The sequence below is a fragment of the Pelmatolapia mariae genome, linkage group LG14 (assembly GCF_036321145.2).
Source record: "Pelmatolapia mariae isolate MD_Pm_ZW linkage group LG14, Pm_UMD_F_2, whole genome shotgun sequence".
In the NCBI taxonomy this organism is placed as follows: Eukaryota; Metazoa; Chordata; class Actinopteri; order Cichliformes; family Cichlidae; genus Pelmatolapia; species Pelmatolapia mariae.
The window spans coordinates 22,374,106-22,394,839 of record NC_086239.1 but is presented as its reverse complement, the minus strand read 5'-3'; positions in this window follow the sequence as shown (position 1 = coordinate 22,394,839).

Sequence of the window (20,734 nt, the reverse complement as noted above, 5' to 3'; positions counted from 1 at the left end):
AAAAAAAATAAATAAATAAATAAAAACGGTGTCATAGAAATTAATTCTATTAACTACAGACTGTGGTAAATATTTACAATCATTAATAGCTCTCAGTGACCAAAACGGTGTGTGATTGGTCAAATGCAGCTATGGGTGTACTTGTGTCCAGATGGTGTTTGGGTTATTTCTTTTAAAGCCTTAAAGTGGTAAAACTGACTATTAGTTTATTCACATAACACCATAGGGATAAATCATAAGAAGAAATTCCAATCTAAAAATAATGTCATTCAGTTTGAAACAGGGGTAATGCTGACGTTTCATCTATTTTTGTAGGCTGTTGGATAATTATGGTGGGGATCAACAAAAATGCTGCTTTATTTAAATTGGGTATTTGAACAAAGCTGTAGTTAAGGGAGGAAGGAAGGAAGCTGACGACTAAACCAGTGGATATTAAGTGAGCTGGTAGTTTACCCGTCTATGTCTGCAAGTGTTGTGATTTGGCAGTAATGTAGAGGACACTTGTACTTACAAAATGCCTTGAAGGAAAGCAGTACTTTTTATATAGACAATGAGAAAACTTCAGAACACTTTGAATTGTAAAAAGCCTTTAAAATAGTTGTTTTTTTGTTTTGTTTTTTTTTAAGTTTCTTTGAATAGGCAGATTTATCTCTCTGTGTGGGAAACGCATGACCAAACCTATCGGTAGGCCTGTCCCTGACTTACAGCCTGTCAAATGCATTTACAAGGATCCAGGTTCAGAACCTCTGGTAAACTAAAATTACAAATAGAAGTGCAAACAGTATAGAAAAATGGACTTTATAAACAACCTTGCACATGGGTGACCCGCAGAGACCAAAGGCATGTGTTTTGTTCTGAAAAATTAAAAGCAACTCATGTAAGAAACATCAACAGTAACAGTGAAACCATCAAATATTCAGCTAAACATCCTGTTATATCTAAAGTTGAAGGATGTTTTTTTTTTGAAGTGATTCCTTTTTTTTCCTATAGACATACAGAGGAGGTTTTTAAGATTCTATGTTTTTTGCTTGTGGATGCCAAAGAGAGCTATGACCACCACAGAAAAGTGGTCTCGTGAACTGAAGCTAAATATGAATCTAGTGCACCTTTATAAAGACAGACAGTGCTGTTATAAACATATAAAAACACCAGCAAATGTTTATACAAGAAATGTCAGTATGGAGAAAAGTACAGAGTCTTTTATAGAAGACAGCTTTTTGGTATATTATAATGCAGTTTAGCAGAAGTATACTTATACCATGGGCTAAAAAAAAAAAGTTTAGTTTCACACAAATCTCTGTACCACAGTTTGATGCTCTGCTCTTTCTGCACACTGCTGAGGGACACTTAAGTCACAGGGGGACGGGGACAAGGTCACAGAAGCCCACAGGACCTTCCTGGATCCTGTGAGAGCGGCCCAAGAGAGGCTCGGTCTGTGCCATTTCAGGGTGATGTAAGAACTCTGGTCCCTGTGTGGCCGATGTGAAGGCCTCACTGCCATTTCATGGTGCCCTCATCTGACCTTTTCATTGAGTCAAACCAAAGGAAATCCATGTCCATGACCTTTGTGGTGCATCGCTCCATTCTGGCACAGTAAGAAAAAAAAAGAGCAGCTGATTAGGAATGAAAAGGGCAGGCCTGTGTGCACACAGGACACACGACCCATGAACTCTAACCTTTAAGAAGCACCATGAGGGAGAGAGTGCTCTGGGATGTGATTGGAAGTCAAATATGGGGACTGTCAACATTGCTTGACAAGCCAATGTTGCGTTCACGGAGACTTGCACGGTTTCGAACCCAACCTTTGCCTTTTCTTTACTCAGCTGCACTGATCTAATGTTCCACTTTGTTTTAGTAAAGCGATCCTCCTCCTCTTCCTTGCGCATACGCGAGCGCACCACTAGGAGGCCCACTTGTCTCACGCTACCAACCATCCTCCTCTCTGCTTACTGTATCTGGGTAAACGAAGCAAAAGCAGTGAGCGCGGATCTAATTGATTGTGTCAAGATTTGGATGTCAGCGGTGAGAAGGCACTTTAATCCCGCGCTCGCAGCGAGATGGATGCGAGAAACGAGCATCTGAAGACTTTTCTCACTGACTTCCTCTCTCACAGTCTGAAGTTGGGGGAGGAAACAGGTTTGACTAAACTCCAGAGATTGTGCGAGGAGAGGGAGGCGGTGGCGGGAGGGGGGTGCTCAGCAAAGTAAGCCTCGGAATAAAGACAAAAGAACTTAATTTGAAGTCATTGTTAGTCTGCGTTAGAGACGTGATGCTTTTTCCGCGCGGCGCATTGGCCTAAAAGTTCTGAGGCAGAAGGAAAAGATTGTGGATGGGGATGAGGAGGAGGAGGAAGGCGACATATATGGAGAAAAGAGACTGGTCTTATGATAAGTCGAGGCACGTATCTCCGCTCAACCGTGTCTTTCTGGGCTCGGAGCGCGCAGCTGCGGCGGCGGGTATTGAATTCAGATGCGACCTGTCTCTCCGCTCGGGCCGCTACAGGTGGAAATGCTCTTATCAATACAGACTGTCCGAGCCTGACTGCGGCCCGATCCGTCTCATTGATGATTTTAGGTGCCCCTGCCCTGCCTCTCCTCCCCGAGGAGCCCAATTGATTAATGTCTGGGTCACAGTGGTATTTCCATATTGATACCTCGATTGATGATGGCGCTTCAGGAACAAGCCATATTGACCAGCTGAAGAGTGATACGTTTCAAACTGTTTGGCGGACGTATTTATGTGTAATGGGTATAACGAGGGTGGAAGCGGAGGATATCCATGATGTGCAAATGTGTATATATGACCCATTCATGCTGATTATCCTGTGTGTATGTGTGGCGCATGGAGGGGGGAAATCAATATTCCCACAATAAAAAACAGCCTGTTATAGCTACTCTTACTGCCAGTACTTATAAAGGATTGATAAGTGAGTAAAATGTAGTGTGTATGAGATGAGCTAAGAGATCAGATCCTATAAATATGCATTACATTTTCACTGATCACAGAACAATGAGGAAGACATATTAGGATACATGGGATATGTTGATTAAAAAACATTCAAATGTCTGAAAGTAAGTCAAAGTTCTGTGTGCATGCTAGCATACGTTTAATTAGCTTTTTATGAAATGAGGATCTACTTAATGTAAATGTCTGCTAAGACAACTCTTGGCTTCCTGAGAGGGATTTAATATGCATTCATGCACTTAACAACTTTTTGCATATCATATCACAGTCAAAGTGACCACAGGCCAGGGAGGCCAGGGTCACACAAAGGGGCCCTTCAAAAAAACAAAAAAACAAAAAACGGCTTATAAGGGGTGACATTAAATTTTTATAACTCCAAATGTTGGCTCAAGTTAGGTTTAACTCCAATCAGCAGCATTTTTCTGCTACAAAAGAAGAAGGCGTTGAGAAAAACACCTGCCAATCAGTAATTTGATAAATGGCTTATTACAGCTAGATGAGACAGCTAACCGAGCTTCAAATAAGCTAAATCATCTGTGCCCAATTTGTAAGTGCATCTTTAAGAGAGGCGGGGATCACTTAGAGGGAAACCAGGGAACACTGAAAGAAGAAGCAACAGCTGTCACGCGGTTACAGTGCTACAAAATGTCATGAAGCCCGGTGCGAGTTTTGTTGCCACATTTTGCCATTCTGAATTTCCTTCGCCCCATGTTTACACGGCTTTGCCCTTGCAGCTGTGTGATCATATTCCTGCGATTCCACCATGTTTTTCCAAAAGTGGCTATTTTTTGTTTTTTTTCCTTCATCGTGTCAAGAGCGCGCACTGCATAATACAGAACAACTCCGCCGAGGGCCCGGAGTTGTGAACCCAATTTTGCAGACGCCCTAATTTAAAGCATAGGGAGACAACAACGTGATTCTGTGAGGCTTGTTCTGCTTGTTGTAGAGATTACTTTGGAGGCAGAGGGCATTGTGTGAAGATGATAGTCAGTGAGGAATTTAAAAAAAAGCATTGGGCAGAACTGATCCTACTTTATACTTTAAGGGTCAGTGGTCGAAACAGGCGCTCAGCCTTCAGGTCCTTGTGACAAGGATCAGGGGCCCCAATGTATATCTGCTGATTACATCTCCTGAAGTGGAAAAAATGCAAATAATAAATGTATGAGCAACGTGCTTGTTTTTTTACTTGATTAATTATGCCGTTTAATTCCAGATCCACCACGCTGCTCCACCGTATAATTTCCCAGTGGTCTTGGCTGTTTCTTCTCTCACACGCGCTCTCTCCTTTTTTCCTCATTGCAAAATGAATCATGGATCCAACCGTCTGTACCCGGGGGAGAGCGGCGAGCTGGCGAACGGGCTGACCAATCATGAGCATCAGAGGCAGACACACAGACGCACGGAGCCTTTTGTTGTGCGCCGCGCTCATTGAGTTAGAAGACAACTACGGATTTGGCCGGAAGAAAATTAAAAGATGGAGTGTAAGGAGACCAAATAGCCGACTTCATCCAAGTTCGTCGATCTGTTTTCTCTATTTTGTTACATTAACTCTCCTCCTCCTTCCTCTGTACTTTCCAGCTTATCCAATCAGGCTGACCAGTATGTGTTTATTAGAGTGGGTGGTGGGGTTTCAGTGCCATTCATAATGTCACCTGGTGAGCTGAATGCTCTTCTATTCCCAGCCCGGCCAACCTTCTTTCAGCCTCTTGACAGTTCCAGGTTAGCCCTTTTTCCTCTCTTCCTTGCCCCTCCTCTTCTCTTCCCTCCAGCTTTCCTCTCCAGCTCTCCCAGGGGCCCCACTGAGAATACTCCTCAGATCCAGGCCTCTGAGCCCCAAAGCCGGTCCTAATCCTCTGCATCGATCGTCCTGAGAATTTCCTCCCCAGCACAGCAGGGCCCGCTCACCGGCACTCACACTCCTCGACCCTGAACAGGCAGCACTTTATGGGTAGACACATGGAAAAGGCCCACTGCCTTTGTCTTCTCAGCAGATGGGTCTTGTTGATGTTATGTGTGTTATTAGGCGGTTATGGCAGGCTGTGCTTTGCTCCTGGGAGAACTGATGCTGCTGCCTCTCCAAATTCAGTTAGACTTGGCTGTGACCGGCTTGATGAACTCTCAGTATCTCAAACTGAAACATCTATACTGTTTTCTGACTGCAAGTTGTGTTCCAGTCAGAAATGATTCAGAAGTGAGTCAGAAGGGATTTCCAACTACAAATACACCCGGAGGAAGTATAGCATGAAAGTAAAAGACATCCAATTTCATTTGTTTGGACAAACACATATTATGCTTCCTTATTCACAAAGGGTTGCCAAAACAGGTAGCTGTGCATATTAATTTGACAGATTTTTATGCTGGATGCACTTCCTGATGCAACTCTAAAGAAATTTGTGTCTCCTCCCAGCCACGAACCGAGGCTCTTTCATTGGTTAGGTAAATGTGTAAACCACTACACTGTGGAGCCACATCCTCATAGATCCACTGTGGAGCCACATCCTCATAGATCCACTGTGGAGCCACATCCTCATAGATCCACTGTCTACTGATAAAGGTAGTAAACACAAATGAGGCATAACTTTTTTTGTTGTGCAGTATTTTCATAATTTCAGCAAATGATAAAGATAAATAATAATAGACAAATAATAAAGATCAGTCACAATGAGAGATAAAGTATACCTCAACATTTAGATGACAAAGATTTGAAACTCAGAGAGTTTCAGGGGCCCTCCTTAAAACTGAGGTCTCTGTGCTGTTCTTTTTGATACTGGGGTTTGTGGTATCATCACATTAACAACAAAAAAGATTATAAGTTCAATGTTGGAAATCTACATGTATCATCTATCTCTAAGTGGCCTGGCTAATTTATCGAAATTTGCTTTCTCCAAAGAAATTCATTCCAAGAACAGGCTTCTTAACACAAAAAGAACCCCTAAATTTCATCTCAGGATCAGCATGTAGGTACATGAACGAGATTATGCACAATTCAACTGGAAAGGGTGTGTACCAAGAAAAGGATTCTTTGTTCAAGTAGGAGCATTGCACCTGAACTACTGTTTGTCCGTTGACCATGTAGGCAAACCAGAATACTTGGAGGAATGCGTGCTAGAGAGATGAATCAAAGATAGAGTTGTTCAGTCATAGTAGCAGTAGACATGTTTGGTACAGATCAAAGAACAGCATTTCAGGAGAAGAACCCAATAACAGCTATGAATCATGGTAGTGGAAATGCTGTGCTTTAGGGTTGCTTCACTGCCTCAGGGACTGGTAAAAAGGAAGTATAGGCAAGAAACCCTTTAGATATCTCGCAACTAAAGGGATTTGTATTAAGGAGTGGTTAAAAAAAAAATCAGTGCCAGAGACTGGTGGGAAAAATACCTTCAAAAAGTGACTTCTGACCACTAGTGTACTTGCATGTCATTTTTAGGCGTGGGTCAAATCTGTCCAAATATGTTCAAGACTCCCACTATTTGCAAATGAAACTGCATTTTAATGGAGGCAGTTGGAAAGACTATAAATTAGCTTGCCTAATGATGTGTACAGGTTTGACAGACCACTGAACAAAAACACTGTAGACTATATGAGTAGAAAACTTATACATAATCAACTGTGGTGTCACTGCTGTCATCTGTAAGGGCAGTGGGGTTAGATCTGACTTGAATGTTGGGAAGCACTGTGTTAGCAACACCAGATAAGTTTGAACGGTGCAGTTCATTGCTGGAAACAGCTACACTTTGAGGAATTTAAAACATAGATCTCCTGGCATAAGGATAGACCGTATTTTCATGCGCAAAGATGGAGTAATGGAAGGTGGTGTATGCTATACAACTCTGCTGGAAGATGAGAAAGTATCATTGCTAGAGCCCTCCTGGGAAAGCTCCCAACCAACAGTCTATCCTGCGCAACATACTTGTTCATAATTTATTTACGCGGAAAGCTTCCCCTGGACTCTGCTGTGTGTCTTTTTACTGCAAGTGTGGAGGTTTTCGAGAGGTATTTTCCTGTATTTCTGTGCTCTTGTGAACAAGACCGGCAAGGCTATGTATCCAGTGAAATAGTAGATGATTAGACCTCATGCTTTATTAACACATTTGCTGTGTGGTTGGCATGCTAACTTCATCCCGATCATGAATGAGAGAGGGAAAATCTGGAACATTTGGTCCTCGTCAAAATTTGACTCCCTGGGCCAGTTAGAGAATCACTTTCTATACTGGCATTTAACACCAAGTACAGATGGTAATGTATCAATACTCTTTTTAACGGGGCTCAGAGCCACATTGGTGAATCAGCCCGAGGAATATATCTGGCAATATCAGTTTGCAGCCCTTCTTGGGTAAATAATTTCTGTTCAATTGGGGTTTGGTACATTCTCACAATATACTGCAGAGTCATCTTTAATCTGCATTTGGATTTTATTGATAGGGATATAAAGTATTTAACAGTTACCTTTACCCTCTCTGCCCGTTGTCTTCTCCTGCTTTTTTTTCTTATTCACTAGCCTGTTTTTCTGCCTGAACTGACTGAAGACCCTTAGCCTTCACACTCATGTTCACACACCCTATTTTGCTAGTATTTCCCTCTATCTCTTTACACCCGTCTATACTTTAGCGCTCCGCTCTTTCCTCTCATATGGTTCCTTTCCTGCCCTTTCCTGGCATCTGCTTCCTTCCCTCCTGTACTTTCTTCCCATTTTACCCTTGCTCTTCTTGCTCTCCTCTTGTCCGCTCCCTCCCACCCTGCCTTCTCTCCACTCTCCCTCTTTCTCTTTATTAATTTATTGGGTTGTTATTCTCCTTGCCTGGCTCTGCTAATGAAGGCAGGATGCAGATGAGGGCGAAGGTCATCTCCGCAGCGATCGACCCCACCGCCCTGCAGCATGGCACTCTGACTGGCACAGGTCAGTGGCAGCTGTCAATCAAAATGCACGCATGCGTGCACCCATTCACGTGCACACAAGCACTCACACACACTACCACTAAAATAAATTCACACATAAAGATAACAGCTATGTTGTATGACAGTTAACAATTTATAATTACCCCTCCAAAATCAGATACCATTAGAAGGTAATTTTACAGCAGTGGTCTTTGACACATTCTTATGAAACAGTATCTTTATTTTAGGTGATTTGTTTGTGGTCTCAGACTTAAATTTTAATATGTTTCAGGCCTTTAAAACATAGAATATCACTCGGAAAACTTATTAGTGAAAAGTGGGATGTACTCAAACCACTCCACAAACTAGCCAAAACTTTGGACTCAAAAAGATCAGAAGCGTAAATGAGCATCTCTAAACATCATCACAACCTTAATAAAGGTAGGATTTATTTAACTAATATATTTCTCACTGAAATTCTCACTATTCTGACTTCAAACTTTTATCTATGTTTGCTGAAATAAAACACCAGCTACATGTCAGCTGTTTCTGCACAGAAGGAAAAATAATGCATGATCTGGTCTGTTGTCTCAGATATTCATGTTTCCCGGAGAATAAAATGTATCCACTTTTTTAATTTTCCGAATTTCACTGGTTCAATATTTCACTTTTGTCTTAGGTGTACCTTGCGCTTAATGCTAGCAACTGAATGTTAGCCTGCTAACATGCTAATGTAGCGCAGAAATGCTGAACCTAGCCACTCAGGCGTACACACTGGCAACACATCTGGGAACCACTGCTCACTAGAGTGAAATGTGTATTTCCTTGCTGATTGTGAGGGGTTGCTGGAGACTGCTGGCAGTTACTATGAAATGACTTGCTTCAGCCTCAGGCTTAGAAACTGGTCAGCAACCTCATGGTAACCACTGTTTGCTAGCCGGTTTGGTGGTTGTGGGATGTTGTTTGGGTGCCCTGGTGTGAAGCTGATTGCAAAGATGTAAACAGTACTACACGGAAAACCTCATTGCGATTGCTTTAGTTGCTAACTGGTCACTTCAAATGCCTGTGGTTTATATGGAAGAAGTCTGCAAACTGCTCTTTTAGCTGTATTCAAATTTTAAAAATTGCAACCCAAACCAGAAACAGAGTCTAATTATTCACCCGCATGTTGTGACTTTTGAAATTTATCAGCTGGAGCAGCAAGGCACAACTTTTGCTTTCAATGCGAATTTGTTCTTCCAATTCTGAAAAAAATTTAACCTTAATTTAAAATTTCACTATAGCTTAGAGAGTAAATGAATGTTTACAGACAAGTTGGCATCTTCCATGCATGTACAGGTGACCACTGCAATCTGCTAGCAGCCAACCCAATTTCAAGGAGGTTTTTGGTAAAACGTCTTTATTCCAATCAAATTCATTGAATGACATTCAAATATATCTTAAAGATATACATTTAAATATAAATATGTATAGATGCAGATATAAATGTAAATATAAAGTTGTTTATGTGGCAGAAAAATAGGTATGGCTGTTAGGTAATGAACAAGGAATCTCTTGGGGTGTGTTGTAGTGTCTGGCACTGGGATTCTGTGGGCTTTTTAGGCGGGGCATTCATGGAATGGGGCTGCTCTAGCTCTAGAGAATTTATGGGCTGGATCACTACCTTTAGGTCTTTGCCAAGGCGCTGACCCAATGCCATGACAAAGACCATGCATCACTGCGAAAACCTGGGCAGTCATGCAGGTTGTGTTGTCCTGCAATGGGATGCTATTTTGTGGCGGTGGTGTTGCTATTGGGGATTTACATGTGGTGTGCATCTGTGTTTAAGTGTTTAGTTCATGTCAAAGTTACATTCATGAATGCCATGAATACCCAAGTCATCCCAGGAGAATATTGTGTTATATTAAGATTATTAATTTTATTCACTTTGTGGTTTTTGATCATGCAAAGATACTCACATGATCTTTCACTTAACGCAGCTCATACATTTTTGCCTCCACAGGTTGACGTGTTACACCCCTGTTAAAGTGCCTAATCCTCGCCCTGCTGTTCATTGGCCTTGACATTGTGAAGACCTTTGGACTGCTGCTCCACGAAATTCCATATCTGAGCACTCCGAAGCATTTACAACCCCTGCTCTTCATCACACCATGTCAGGAGGCTGTGCGTATGTGTGTTTGTAGATGCACTCTGTGTTCAGACATCTTGTATGCATGTCAGTGTTGTTCATTGTTATTGTTGTGGGTTTATTGTGTGCTCAGCCATGTTCTTGAGTGTGTTCACCTGCATCTGGGCTCCTGTGAATGTGCATGAGTGTACAGCTATCACAAACACCGCACACCCAAAACACGGACACACACACACACACACACATATCTCTATTAGCAGTATAGTAGTGTTAACAGTGTTCTGCCATGCGTGAACCTCCCCACCTTTCCCTCATATCTATGCAAAGCTGGGGTCCTGTCAATCAGTCACCTTGGTGACATAGAGCCCCACCTCCCCAATTAGAGCTGACAGGGCAGGATTAGGAGGGGGGCGGGCCCCCACCGACCTGCCTACGTGTCAATCACGCGCCGGGCATCCACACGCCTGTTTACTGTCAGATCCCATCTCCGTCTGTCAGACTGCACGGCAACCGTCGCCCAGGGAGGAGAGGAGGAGGGTTGTGGGAGAAGGAGAGGGGGGGAGGAGGAGATCTGATCGGAATTAACTATGCTTCTCCCCACAGACCGGCCGTGCTTTTAATTCATGAAAGGGATGAGAGGAAAGTGGGAAGAGAGAGGGAGTGATGGAGGGAGGAGAGCATTTAAAACCCAGAGCAGGGCCTTCTTTAGAAGTTTTCAGAGTGATGTTTCTTCTCTCCCTGACAATCACTTTTCTCACCCCAACTCTTCCACCCGTCTTTCTCCCAGACTTCTTCACTCAGCGATACCTTAGTGGCGATATTGTTGTAAAGTTGTTGTTTTTTTACCCCGGCTGTTTTTAATTCACCCAAATGGGTGTTCGTATTTTTCGACTCAGAGGGTTAAGGTCAATTTTATTTAGTTCTGTACATGCTCATGCAAATTTGTGTCTCTGTTTCAGTACATGTCTTGGGGTTAGGGTCCTGCCTACACACCTACAGTAAGTGAATACATAATGCAATTCTGCTCCTCAGATTGTGTGCTCTAAAGCAGCGTCACGCATTTAGAGTTGACACAATGCTAATGAGTGTGTGTTTGTGTGGCTCTCTGTTCAATTGGCTGTGTATATTTCTTCTTTTTTGGGTCTCTGGTGGTGACCTACCTTTGACCTTGTTGCCCTTACTCTAATCCTTTAGCAAATGAGGACTGTTTAGGGCTAAAGAGGGGGTTTGAGGGTCTGCATCAAGACACTGTTTTAGGATTAGAGGAGCAGAGTGAAGGTCTTGGGGGTTATTAGAATAGAAGAAGAGGGAAACAATAGATTGTATTGGAGGAGGAGGAAGGATATTATCAGCACTAACTTTTTTATATCTCACACAACAAAGCTGTGTTTCTGACTCCCTCATTTTTGTTTATGTGTCAGTTAGCAGAATCAAAATGTGCTTAATTCCTTTCAGTCAAATTTTTAAAAAGTTGCAGCATCATTCAGAACACTCTTTTTCTGGTATAGAGATCCAATATGGGGTCACTTTTCAACAACTTTCACCTATTCACTTATAGGTGAATAGGTCAACATTCCTAACACGATTCATATATTTCCATATGAGCTTAACCTATTTTTGCTTGACTAGAACATTTTGTACACTAAAAAAAGCATTATTCCTTATTATTACAGTATTATTACATTATTTCATGTCATTGACTGCCATATTGTTCTTGTAATCATGCCTGTGTGAACTGCTGCTAGTATGCATCATGAAAATGTGATCATATTTAGGCCAAAATTAATTTAAAAAATTAACTCTTCACCGTACTGCAAACACATCTCTGGCATATCTCAGTTTGTACCTCTGGTACAAACAAGAGGTCACACATTACTCCAGTTTTGGCTTCTCTTCATTGGTTGCCAGTAAATTTTAGGGTTCATTTTAAAATTTTAGTTGTAACTTTTAGAGCTCTGCACGGTGAAGCTCCCCAGTATATCTCTGACCTGTTGAAACCTCATGCTTCATCCCGAGCACTTAGGTCTTCAGGTCAGAGGCTACTGGTGGTCCCACGTACTAGGCACTGGCACCTAGGCTGTGGAACTCCCTGCCGTTGTCTTTACGCTGTCTAGACTCTACTGACTCCTTTAAAAAGCAGCTGAAGACATTTTTATACAAACGGGCTTTTAATTAATTTCAACTTGTATGTCTGATCTTATTGTGAAGCACTTTGTGATTTTTATCTGTGAAATGTGCTATATAAATAAATTTTACTTACTTACTTAACTGCCTATAACTCATAGACCATAAGTTTGGCATCAGTTTTTTTTTTAAATTATATTCAGTGGAGATTGGATCTGTTAAAAACAACTTCACATTTTTCATCTTGACATTGCCTGTCACCTGTTGGTTTGTGGGTGCACGTTGCAGCCTCAACTTTAATTCACTAGCACTGTCACAGTTTGCACAGCAAAATGCATTTTGCAAACTATATGTGGCCACTGCACACACTCACAGCAAGCCATATTATTTATTGAGGTAATTCCATTTAAAATAATTCACAAGAAATATAAGCTATAAACTTGATCCACTTTTAAGTTCAGTGAAAAAAGAAGGCAGCTAGCCTGTTTTGGCATCCACCTGCCACTTAAAGGGGCAAATAATTATTTGTCAAATTTAAAACATTTATAAAATAAATTACCCTCCTTTATAAGTGTTATGAATGGAAAAAAATAGCCATGGGAATGAAAACATGGTTTTTGTAATTTGCTTTTAACCTGCTTATTTCTGCTCAGAGGTATTTGAACATTTGTGGTAATAGTCTGTGTAAGCATTTGGGGATCTGCAGTTTGTGGCTCCTCTGCATTGACCCAAGAAGGTTGCTGCTTGGTTTCTGCACTCTCTTTCGCTCTGCAAAAAATATATATATACATATATCTCAGATATATTCAGGGTGAATTAACAAATGCTTATTTTGAAGAAACTGTTTGTCAGCTATCATGCCATGTGCTGCTGACAGGCATAGATGCATCCTGTCATTTGCGCCGATAACCGTATGCTCTCGGTGTTTGTTGGTAGCAGGCGTATGTGGGTTAAACATGTTTGTGTGTGTCTGTGTGTGTGTGTGTTTGCATTTGAGATGCGTTGCAGGGTTGTGTCTGAGATGCAGCTCAGGTGTCTGTTGGTGTCTGTTGAACGACCTCGCTGCAGGGAACAGGCTATCAGGCTGAGATGGAGGCTATCATGTTAATTACTTTACACACAACCTGCCAGCCAAGCGTGCAACACAAGTGCTGAGCTCACACACACACGGACACGTACACACAAACGCACTGGCACACGCACCTGAGTACATACACAATTAAGCGCGCACACTGATACGCACAAAATCATCCGTCTTTTCCTTTCATTTTGTCGTTTCTCTGTCTTCCTCCCTTTCGCTGTTTGAAGGCCTTGGACATCAATTCCCTTTTGCTTTCAAGAAAGATTGTTTTATATTCTAATCAATTCAACTCTGTCCTGTGAAATTAATTGACATTCATTCAATGATTTGAAATTCCTCCGAGGCTGTTCTTTTGTTTCAGCCTGTCAGTGAGCTGCAAGTGAGATCGGGCTAAATGTTTTGTCATCTCACACTCCAGGGTAAGCTGCTCCAAAGCATGAGCCCGAGGTCAGTTTAACCTCCTCACAGTCCCTTCTCCCGCTGCCTTTACAGTTTGCGAAGGGGATAGGGGAGGGGGATTCAGGATCAGAAACTTGGGTGAAGCCCATTCTTCAGTGGCAGCCTTCATATGTCTGCTCAGGACTATATTTTTTCAGAATCATGTCAGGGTTTGAAAGGAGGTGTCCGGAGCGCCCGGGCCGAGGAAACAGAGGAGCGGTATTGGCTGGGGCAGGTTGATGCCTTTAGTTAAATGATGGTGGCACGCAGAGGGATTGCTTTGGGAAGTTGTCATCCATCATGATTTTAGAATGACTCAAAGCTGCACTCGGCTTTTTGGGGTTATGGTCTGGGATCTGTGATTGATGTGAAATGTGTGTGTTTGTTGTGTGTTGGAGAGAGGAGTGAAAAAGAGACTGTGTGTATTTATTTGCTGAAATAAGTTAAGATTGCTCTGTAGTTAAAGACTTCTTCTGGAGAAGTTTAACTTCTTCTTTTTTTGTTTGTTTTATTTTGTTAAAGAAGCTGATGGATTAAAGTCACTCAAAATCAAATGATAACGACTCCCACAATGTGGCAAATTGTCTATACCTACTCATTGTTAAACGCAGTTCATCGCATGCCTTTTCCTGTGCATGCATCTGTCCGCTGTTGTATTTCTTTTTCTTTTCTTTTTTTTATGTCTGTCCCGTTTGGATCTTTAGCCATCAGAATTGTTGTCTGAGGCCAAGAAAGATGCCTGGCAGATTTACTTTATCAAGTGGATCATCATGGCCTTGCCATATTGGTCCATTTGATTGACATTTATTTTAATTATGTATTTATTTTAATTTTATTTTCGGTTGTTACAGACGGGACAGACATGACTGGGGGGATAGGACAGGGAGAAAGAAAGAATGAAAGAAAGAGAGAGAGAGAAAGAAAAATAGAGCGGAGAAGAGATGGTGAGAAAGGGGGGAAGAAAAAAAAGAAAAACAAACAAATAAAAAAAGATGTTTTATTTCTTTAAGCTGAAGCATCTTGCCTGTCTTTTTCCAGGTCCAAGTCTCACCCAAGTTAATTCTTCAATTAGTGCGATCCCAATATTCTGGAGAGATCATGGAGAGGGGCTCTTCCAATCAATGTCCAATTAGCCAGGCTCTCAGAGAAGACGGGGGATGACCGCTCAAGCAGTTTTAGAGAAGACAGGGTTAGGGTGAAGGCAGAGGTTCAGAGGAGAAGGTGGAAAAAGGAGGGAATGGGGGCAGCATGAAAGAGCGCTTAAAAGATGGTGAGAAGAAAGGATTCAAAGTCTGTAAGTGGGTGGGGGTGAGAAGGGAGCATTGGGGTCTGAGGAGGTGGGTGTAGATGTTAGATGCTCAATCAAGTTGTGTGAGGACAGTGTAATTAATCCATTGAAGATGTCTGATTGCAGATGACTTTGGGAATACCAGAGTGGTGGCTGGGCCTGAGGGAAGGGGGAGGGCCGGAACAAGATGGATGCGGGGATGTAGGGAGAGGAAAAGCGGAAGGGCAAACACAGAGAGAGAGTGAGATTAATCGAGACACGGGAGATACAGTACCTTTTAAATGAGAAGGATGAGTTTCAGTGACAATGTAAAAAAAAAAAAAAAAGTAAAGAAAAAAAAAAGGGGGGGGGGATTGATCATGTGCGGGCTAGGTCGAACCATCACTCACAGCACCGTGGGGGATAAAGACCTCCACCACCAGAAGTCACATGTATGTAAAGGAAGAAGCACGAGGCTTGATGCTCACTTAACCCAGACTTTCTCGCTGCTGAAACACTTTCCTATGAGATAAATGGGTGTCTATCCTGTTCTAATGCTAATATGCTTTTAAGGTACTATTAGCTGGCAGAGGTTTGCTTTTATTTAATGGACTATTAATTTGTGTGAATGCATTTTGTCTCTGTGGCTACAGTACAGAGTTGTCTTGGCTTAAGCTCAGCTCTTGAGCGGCACGTGATTTACTTACCCAGAGCTATTTGGAGGCTAAGCCTTTATAATCTAATTAAATTTGATAAAGCTGAGCAATCATTAGAATATTATGGTGAGTACTCATCATACTGATAAGGTGATTTAGTTCTATTGTTATTGAATATATTTATTAAGGTTTTTTTTTTTTTTTGCATTCCTGTTGGAATATGTTTCAGACTGCATACACTTTGTTGCAGAAGCCCGTGTGGGTTATAGAAAAGCAAATGTTTGTTGTTTTCACAAAGACCGTGATGGTAAACTGTGATGGATTTTCACAAGGCGTCAGTTCATGCGCAGGCTGGTAGAAATTGCTGACAAAAGTTGGATCCTCAAAATGTTTGACTTCTTTCATGGCAGAGAAGATGGGCTGAGTCAAAGGCCCTTTTTCCTCTCTTGACAGCTCACTTCAAATGTGTGTACACGTGGGAAAAACGGCATTGTCCGTGGTTAGGAAGATAGTGATTTACGTCTACTACTTTTGTTTGAAATTGTGTTTTTTATGTTAATTTTATAACTGTTTCTATTCCCACTCTGATATCTGGGTTTGTTTCCCCCCCATATTTTTATAAAAAGTATGCTGTGATGGCTGGACTAGAAAAGTCTTGTATTAAACTTGCTTAATATAACAAATTGAATTTAAATGAAACAACTGCTCTGATTCTCCCTACTTTCAGCTTTGACTTAATTGCTATGTTTATAATTAATGAAAAATGTAACAATTGCATAATTTGGGGACTTTTGGGGAAGTGCAAAATAGCAAGTTAAATACCCATTTAAGACTCATTTTTCAACAAGATTTGAATGAACTGGAATTACTTGTCACTCACTAAAACATTCAGAATTTGTAGTAATGCAAATAAACTCCCGTCTCTGCACTTGTGCACTGAAGGTTTTGTGTTTGGGACCAAAACTGACTTCTCAACATGTCTCAAAATGATGTTCTATGTGTGACGTGTGCACAGTGAAGATCTCTGCAGAACCATGTAATCGATGTAGAAGTCAGAATGCTTCCATTTAATAGTAATTAATAATTTAATAGTATTTTTTATTCATCAGTTAAAATCAGATATAGATACACTTGCTGAATTCAGAATTATTTTAATTAGAATAACCAGGTCCTGGTTTTGGACCATGTTTATGTGATAGCATCAGACAAGTTGCTGCAGATTTGTCAGCTAAACCACTTTGAGATTATTTAAGCTTTGTGACACAGCACATTATCCTTGCGTGAAGCAGCCATCATAAGATGGGTAGACTGTGGTCATAAAGAGATGGACACAGTCAGCAAAAATGCTCAGGTAGGCTGTGGCATTTAAATAATGCTGAGTCAGAACTAAGGGACCCACAGCCAAGAAAATATCCCTCATACCATCCAAATGGCACAACAGAAATCAAAGCTCATTAGACCAGGCAATTTTTATCCAATCATCAGTTGCCCAGCTATGGTAACCCTGTGCAATTCATAGCCTCAGTTTCCTGTTCTTGCCTGACAGGAGTGGTACGGGGTGGGCTCCTCTTCTTCCAGGTATGACATGCTGTGCATTCAGAGATGCTCTTCTGTATCCCTTGATTTTAACAAGTGGATATTTGAGTTGTTCTTTCTGTCCTGTCATCTCGTTGCAGCACGGCCATTTTATTCTGAACACTGACATCTACAAAGCCCAGAGAACTGCCACGCACTGGATAGTTTCTCTTTTTTGGACCATGCTCTGTAAACACTAGAGATGGTTGTGTGGGAAAATCCCAGTAGATCAGCAGCATTTTCTGAAATACTCAGACTATCCTGCCTGGCACCAGCAATTGGGTTTAAAGTCATTTAAACCTTTTTTTCACCTTTCTTCCTTATCCTGCTCCAGATAGACTTGTGCATAGATTTCTTAACCTTCTTGCCATGCAATTTCAATTATTTTCCTATATAATAACTACATGGTCAGTTGACTGGTAGTCTAATAAAACATAAACACCCTCAAATAACCTTGAAAGTTCTTAGTTAAGCAAACAGAATACATTTTCAGTCAAGAAAATTGAGAGTTAAACCGTAGACACCTCCAATAAAAGTCCTTTATTGCAAGTAAGATTACAAACACAAAAATGTATAAAGTGTTATGTTTGCAAATTCACAGCTTTTGTTTGCTGTTGAGCAGAATCTTTTAGGCTGGCAGAAGTAAGATGGGCCTCTGTTGGCCAGTGACAACTTGGCAAGGGCTCGAGAGATAAAAAAGAAATATGTCTTTCCCGGTCTTTACACCTTCACAGATAACTGTACAAAATCAATCCAGGTATACATCAGTTTAAAGCTTTAGATAAACATTTGATTCCATTTATTTTACTTGCAATAAAACATTTTACAGTAGAGCGACTACAGCTTTGATCTCAAATCTTGATTTGACTGCAAAACCATTCTGTTTGGTTACATAAAATAATGCCACAATAGCTGAAGGCCAGAACTCGAATCGCATTAAAATTCTAATTTTAACTACAGAACTTAAACAATGTGATCGTTGCAGACTTACAGACTGCACAGTACATTTGTCCAATGCTGTCACCATCCAGTAAAGATAAGGTAATAAATGAACACTTTTTCCCTCCAGAGCACTGCACAATATAAAATAAGATTAAATAGGATGTTTTGATTGGGCTGTGCTCTCCATTTTCTGTCCTGTATTCATTTACAGGAGGAATGACATTTAATAATTAATGCAAAATTCTGGCTTTAATACATTCAATGAATTATTGAAAATGAATATGATACTATTTAGTGGATTGCTTTTTATTTATCTGCATGCTTGGAGTGGCCAAGAATTATTACAATCACCATGGCAGCAAAAAGGGACTCAGTTTAGCTTTGCACTTGACTGCGACACTGACTTGTATGACAAAGTTTACACATTTGTGACTCAGTGTTGTAGAAAGCCTTTATTAACCCTCACGATAGTTCTATAAATAAATTACCATTTTAATGCAATAATCTAATGATTATTGGAATGAATGTGCACGATGTGTACGTGCAGACATGTTTCAGACGTTGATAACAGCAAAGAGACTGAAACTCGTGTGTGAATATAAATCCATTTATTTGCTGTGTTTTATACATTTTCTATTTTAATGGTAGATAAAACTAACTGTCATTTCAGAAAGTCTAACAAGTAATTTCACACATAGAGTTATGGTAAAAAGAAAGTTCTGTCAGTGCTAAAGTTTTACATATCAGGGCTTAACAGAAAGTCATCCAGTGCTTTTAAGGGCTTTTAAAGAAAATAAAACCTCACACGAACAACAACACATGCCATGTTACATCATTATTTATTTAACAAAAACTAAACCAAAGTACAGAAGCTGTATTAAACATTAGCTTCACCCCACGATCCAGTAGCTTGCTGAACCACCTTTAGCAGTACTAGCTTGAAGTAATTGATCTGTGTGACTTTGTGAAGTCATTTTTGGACCACTCTTCTTGAGGTTTGCAGGCATTCGTTTACACACAACGTTTTTATTGGATAACACGGCGACAGGACTGGAAAGTGAGGGGAAGACGAGCAGCAAAAGGGTCTCAGGTCAGAGTTTAAGCAGGCTGTTGCATTTAGCCTTGCAGCATATAGGTACCTGCTCAGCCTGTGTGCTAAACCAGCACCCATGCACAGCTCTCTTAAGGTTCCTACTCAGCATTTCAATCAGGTTGAGGTCTGGGCTTTGACTGGGCCAATGCAACACCTTGATTCTTTTCTTTTTCAGCCTTTCTGCTGTGAATTTGCTGCTGTGCTTGCGATCACTGTCCTGCTGCATGATAACATTTTGGGCCAAGCTTTAGCTGTCACACAGATGGCCTCATATACTTTGGTATACAGAGGAGTTCATGGTTGACTCAATGACTGCAAGGGACCCAGGTGATGTGGCTGCAAAACAACCCTGCTACTTTACAGTCTTACTTCAGAAGAGGATATACAGAAGAGTATGCTACATTTAAACACTGCTTCTGGCTTTAGTTTTTGGGCAGATAAATAATAACTCAGAGTAATGTGTTATATGTTATTGATAAGATCTGCTAAAGACCAGATGATTTAAAAAAAAATATATATCCTGAAATCTAAAAACTTTGAAATAAGAGGTTCTTTTGGCCATCACTGTAAGTAAATTCAAGTCCACATGCATCATCATACGGTACAATTTTTATATTAGTGCCATTAAAAAGAAACCTGTTAAAGCATTTCCTAATCTCAAGAGCACCTATGAGATACAAAAAAATTACATCCCCTTGAACTTAGTTTGGGTGGAACAATGGTGAGGTAGTCTGAATCTGGGCAGCATCCTTTCTGTGTGGAGTGCATGCTCTCAATGGGTGCTCCGGCTTTCTCCCACAGTCCGAAGACTTGCGTGTTAGACTAATTGTCAGTCTGGCTGTAGGTATGAATGTGAGCATGAATGGATGTCTGTTTCCCCGCGTTAGCCCTGTGACAGATTGGCAGTCTATCCAGGGTGTTCCCCGCCTCTCGCCCTATGACAGCTGGGAGTGGCTTCAGCCCTGTCATGACCCTGAATTGGATAAGTGGAAGAAAATGGATGAATGTTGGGTATACATCCAGAGGATTTGTAGTCCATTTATTTTGTGAGTGTTTTGCTTTTGCCTCATTGCATAGCAAGTTGATATTTCCGCCACCTCTTAAAAAGCAACAAGCCTGTGAATTCTCTGCAGTCTTGCTCCTAAGCTGTGACTCCTCTCCTCTTCGACAGGCGTGTTTTGATTACTTGAGTAGCAAAACGAACACGTCACCTTAGTCAATACAACAAAAACATGATCTGAGTACTTTAACTCATTATAGGAACTTGTTGAACCCACCCTGATCGCGATACAGCACGTCGTTTCAATACTCACTATCGTCCCTCGTGGCTTGATCTGTAGGGCTCTCTAGTTTGTGAACAGCATTATTTCTGTGCGAGATCGGGGCCACGAGGTCCTGAGAAAAGCTAAAGAGGAAAGATGACAAAATAGAAATTAGTAGAGAGAAAGATAAACAGTAAGATGACAGTTCGAGATAGAGTGATAGGAATATACAAGAAGACTGCAGAGAAAATCATCCAGAGTGGAGAAAAACAGTGACAGGCAGTGGCAGAGTGGTGGGAGAAATGTAACAGACAGACTCAGGGTGAGAG